The sequence below is a fragment of the Mustela putorius genome, unplaced genomic scaffold (assembly GCF_011764305.1).
Source record: "Mustela putorius furo isolate JIRA1106 unplaced genomic scaffold, ASM1176430v1.1 tig00000224_pilon_pilon_pilon, whole genome shotgun sequence".
In the NCBI taxonomy this organism is placed as follows: domain Eukaryota; kingdom Metazoa; phylum Chordata; class Mammalia; order Carnivora; family Mustelidae; genus Mustela; species Mustela putorius.
Window position 1 is genome coordinate 4,214,220 of NW_025421321.1, and position 5,512 is coordinate 4,219,731.

Below are 5,512 nucleotides of genomic sequence, written 5' to 3' on the forward strand. Positions count from 1 at the left end.
CCACTACCTGACATGGCAACCTGGAGTCATAGTTACTGCTGTTGCTGTTCCAAGGACCTGGTTTCTTTGGTGGGCACCTATGGGACAGAGCCAATGTATCAGGAAGAATTGGACACCAACCCCATTATTTAGGAGCACTGAGGCCAGACATGAGAGTACCAAATGACACTGAGCCAGTCTGGCTGGCCAAGATCATTGCTGGCCTAAATCAACCCTGATTAGGACTTGCCAGGTCACACAAGGATCCAGGCCCATCTCTGTGAACATTTGGAGGTGATTGGTCAGCCTCAAGAATAAGAACATGGCTATAGAGAATATATGGATGCTTTTAAAGCCCTATCTTGAGGTGAGGGGTGGGGAAAGAGTTTGGAAAGCAATGAGCTAAGTATTTATCTCAAAGATTTAGTAAAAGCATACCTGAATAACCCTAAGGTAGGGTGAGAGAAATAATAAAGAAGAAACTGACCCAGTCAGGAAAAGTCAGTTTGTTGGGTCAACCAAGGGTCCAACAGAAAGAGTTGTGTTTCTTTCTTTTTGTCTCTGTCACTGTCTTTCTGTCTCTCTCAAGCACCCATTCTTTCTTTCAGAAACATACCCACACGCACACATGTTCTTACATTCTCAAAACCTGCCGTCCATGTCTTAAGGGAGGAAATTTGCAATCTCTGGCCTATTTCCCAACCTTGAAGTTGTATAAAAATAGAAATGTCTATACATACTCTCTCAAGGAAATTTTGGAGATGATCTGTTTAAATCCATCATTGCTTGTTCTAAGCAGACTAAACCGCACTGTGGCTTTGGAGCCACTGCACATGACCAGGAGAACAGTGTGCCCCTGTCCAGCCAGCACATGCCAACTCCTCAGCATCCTTTATGCCTGAATAAAGCATGCGGCGTTTGCTATGTGGGCATCCTGGGTGATATTCTTAAGTTCAGTGCTTATAGCTCTGGAAGCAAAAAATATATAGCCATCACGATGCTGGAGTTTTCCTCACATTTTGTATTAGAAAGGGAGGAGGTAGATTTTAGGAGGGGACAGCAATTATACGACAATTTTTCTGGGTTACTGTCATTCAACACTTTAGAATAACACATTGATTTTAAAGTCTCCCCTCCAAAAATAACTTCTCCTATGCTGCTGAAGATAAATGCAAAATATCTAGTCAATCCAGGCAAAAATAAAGTCCATTAAGTGGAAGCAAATCACTCAAACTGAACTGGCCTCATGTAGCAATGACTCAAGAGTCAAGAGAGGAAGCACGTACTAGAATAAGTAATATAAGAAAATTGCTTCCTTGTAATCAGGGTCCAGATGGGCTGAAGTCAGAATACAGCTCCCTGATTTGCATAACTTTTTGTTCTCTGAGCCACAAGAAAAGGCTGTTCCAATATCCAAGGAAGGCTCTGAATTCAAACAAATCATTTTGGTGACCATGGACAATCCTTCAGCCTCGCGCAGATGTCTCCCCTCATGTACATAGAAGGAATAATCATATCACTCAAGCTCAGATGTTCACTTGGGGAATTAACTAACATTTCAAAAGCTCATCTTAGAAGAGCCATGCCAAGCAAAGGGAACGCAGCTTTGCCGTACAATACAGCAGTTCATGAAAGGAGGCTGTGCTGTGTGGCAGAAAGAATGTCTCTAGAAGGCAGGACATCTGGATTCCAGACCTGTTCTGCCACTGTTTCGTGACATGACCCTGAATGCATCACAAACACAAGACTCAATTTGCTCAACCTCAAACCAAACAATCTGTATCTGAGGAGCTTGCCTTTGCTGACATCGTCTCTCACCATGACCACTGCACACATGTCTGCGTACACACGATAAATAAAGAGAGGGATGGGGAGATAGAGAGAAGATAGAGTTGGTTGTTGGTTTCCCCAAACTTGCTGAAATAAAGAAGGGTTTGACACACAGATTCTCTATGTTATTGAAAATAAGAAATATACTGATAAACTTAATAAAAATGCTACTGAGCAAAAGTTGTTGCTGCTAAGGGACAGCTGCCTAAGCTGAGGTCATTTGTAAATGCAACCAGTTAATGAGGCCCTACCAAACTTTAAAATATAGAATCTTTGAAATACCTAATGGAACAAATAATGCACTAAAAGACATCCCAGAACCACATTTTATTTTTTTTTTAAGATTTTATTTATTTATTTGAGAGAAAGAAAGAGAGACAGCATGAAAAGGGGGAGGGGCAGAGGAAGAAGCAGACTCCCCACTGAGCAGCGAGCCAGACACTGGACTCAATCCTGGGACTTGAGATCATGACCTGAGCTGAAGGCAGACATTTGACTGACCAAGCCACCAGGGAATCCCAGAACCACACTTGATTTTTAAATGAAAGTTAAATAAAACAAGGCAGTCCATTAATCCCAACACGTGTTTATTCCCTGGTTCATATAACAAGTGTCTATGCAGCAACACCTACCATGTGCCAGACACTATGCTGACGACACCATGGGGACTTAAACAAAGTCCACTCCCTTGTTCTGTCTGATGGGGTATGAAACCTAGGGGGAGAAAGACAACCAAAAGTAAACCTCTACACCTACCCCCGACCTTGGACTGTGGGTTCCCGTTGCATTCCCCAGTCCAAGAAGCTGCTCCAGGGACACAGCCTTGAGATAGTGTTGCGGTTCTGAGCACACCTTCACAGTACATGTGACCGAACCCACATAAGGCTGCTTTATGAACTTTTACGATTTGGTGGGTGGGTGCGGGAATCCACTAACCTTGCTACAGCCACCAAGACAAGCCTCGAATGTTAAGCTTTCTTGCTGAATAGACCTGCCAGCCTGGAGTGGTGGCCTTTCTTCAGTCTCTCTCTGACGTCTGCACAGGGGACCGGTTTCAGATTATACCCTGGAAGCTTGGAGGAGGTTGCAAACAGTAGAGCAGACACGTGCTGTAAAGCTAAACCCCGTGAGTCGGAGGCAGCGGGGGCAGTGCCTGGGTGGGTCAGCCTGGCGAAGCATCTGATTTCATCTAGGATTGTGATCTCAGGGTCCTGGTTGCACTGGGCTCCCTGCTCAGCGGGGAGACTGCTTGTCCCTCTCCCTCGGCCCCTCCCCAGTTCATGCTCTCTCTCTCTCTCTCTCTTTCAAATAAATAAATAAAAGCTTTAAAACCAACAAACCAAAAAGAGGCAGCTGGGGGCTATTGTAAGTAGCATGGTGGCATCAATGTTGCTACCCAGACCATATGCCCTTACACTTTCTTCTAAACTCCCAGGGCTGGAACAGAGAACGTGCATTTTCTTGTGAAGTTTTCTCCCTATAGGAGCACACAAGGTCTCTCTGATGAGACGCTTGAATCAGTGAGAAATTGAGACATGCAGATATGTGAGGTGTTTCCAGGCAAAGCCAGGAGTCTGTGCAAAGGCAGGATGCCAGGAGTGTGACAGACCCCAGGGGAAGAAATAAATGGACACTATCTTGAAAGAGGAGGAGGCAAAAACAGAAGGACGCCAGGGGCAAGTTTTCTTTATAAGCTGGAAGGAGAAAAGAGGAAGAAATCAATTCACCTGCCTGGGCAAGGCAACATGTGGGATCGATGTTGAAGAACATTGGCAGGATGCACAGAGACCATGTGGAGAGAGTACCATGAACAAAGGCCTGGAGAGCTTGTCCCACTAATCATAAGGTAGGACAGAGAAGGAATGTGTCACTTCCCCTGCCCCAACCTGCATATGACTACCATCACTTTACTTCACTATGCCTTCTGGAAAAGTTGAATGAGGACTACACGAAGCAAGGATGCACAGCACAAAATAGAAATGGAAGAAAACAGAACACCTGTTTCTACAGAAGCTCTTGCTGTAGCTAAACAAAACAAAACAACAACAACAACAACAACAACAACAAAATAACCCCCGCCCCGCAAAAAAACAAGCCATGCATGCATGAAACAGACAGAGAAGATGCTGGGTCAGATCAAACAAGGACCTGCCTACAATGGCTCAGTCCTGCAGGGGCCCAAAGGAAGAGGACCATCGCAGTGTGGGAATGCAGAGGAAGGCTTTGTGGAGAGGTAAGTGTTGAGCTAAGTCCTTGCCTATTCACAAATACCTTTCAATAACACCTCTATGTGTCCAGAAATGTTCTATCTAAAGGTTAGGATGCCTGGGTAGGAGTCCCTGCTTGACCACTTCCTGGCCATAGCTTCACTGGTGTTCCTCTGCCTCTGTCCTGTTTCCTCATCTGTAAATGCAGAAATGTAACACAAGCACGTCATCACCCCTGTAGGCACTCAGTGAATGTTAGTTATCACTGACCCTTCTTTTCCCTCCGTTTCTCCTTTTCTTTCTCCTTTGTTATTATTATTACCAGAATGCTTTTCCTTTCCAGAAGACATAAGTTTTAATTTTTGAACAAAGCCAAAGCTGATTCCTGGCCTATTGTTCCTCATAACCCGTCTACCTCCTCTACCAGAAGGTTCCTCAAGTATGCAATCACATTTTTGGTTGTGTAACTGACATCATGGGGAAATTTCTCCAACTACATTTGACCCTTGAACAACCTGTGGGTCTACCTATAAGCAAATTTTTAAAATAAATATACTGGAAAATTTTTTGGATATTTGTGACAGTTTGAAAAATCTTGCAGATGAAACATATAGCTTATAAATGTTGAAAAATTAAGAAAAAGGGTATCATAAATGCATAAAATATATACAGATTTGATTCTAATTTTATCATTGATTACCATAAAATATCTACAATCTATTATAAAAAGTTAAAATTTATCAAAATTTAGGCACACAAATACTGTACATTATCTTTGCATTTTTGATGCCCAGTACTAATAATACATGCACCATCTATGGTGTTTTGTATCATACTAAGACAATACTGATGCACTAATAGATGATTCATCTTACAGACAGCTGATGTAAATTTACAATAGAGCTAAAGATAGGACAGTACAGTAAATAACATTTTATTTTATCTCTAGCTTATTTATTTATTTTTTAAAATCCCCCATGAAAGTGCACCATTCCCAAAAGAATTGCAATACCAGGTCAATGTATAGGGCAGACAGAGTAATAAACTCCAATTCTATCTCCTTGTTCAAAAAATTCAGGTAGTATATTGTCCTTAGATTGAAGGCTTTTCAGATATTAAACTTATAAGAACAGACACTACCCTTGACGTTAGCCAAAAGGCCAAGAAGCCATCTAGCTTACTTTATTATAAGAATACAGTATATACAATGGAATGTTGTGCAGCCATCAGAAAGTATGAATACCTTACTTTTGTAGCAACATGGATGGGACTGGAGGAGATGATGCTGAGTGAAATATGTCAAGCAGAGAAAGTCAATTATCATATGGTTTTACTTAATTGTGGAACATAAGGAATAACATGGAAGACATTAGGAGAAGGAAAGGGAAAGTAAAGGGAGGTGGAAATCAGAGGGGGAGATGAACCATGAGAGACTGTGGACTTTGAGAAACAAACTGAGGGTTTTAGGGGTGTGGGGGATGGGTGAGCCTGGTGGT

At 42.5% G+C, this 5,512-nt stretch overlaps 1 non-coding gene across 1 annotated transcript; it reads right to left on the reverse strand.

Annotated features, from left to right (window-relative positions):
- Positions 1-4,994: 4,994 nt before the first annotated feature.
- On the reverse strand, positions 4,995-5,188 carry LOC123391402. Its single transcript, XR_006606091.1, has one exon. It is a non-coding gene; the product is annotated as a U2 spliceosomal RNA (small nuclear RNA).
- Positions 5,189-5,512: the final 324 nt, after the last annotated feature.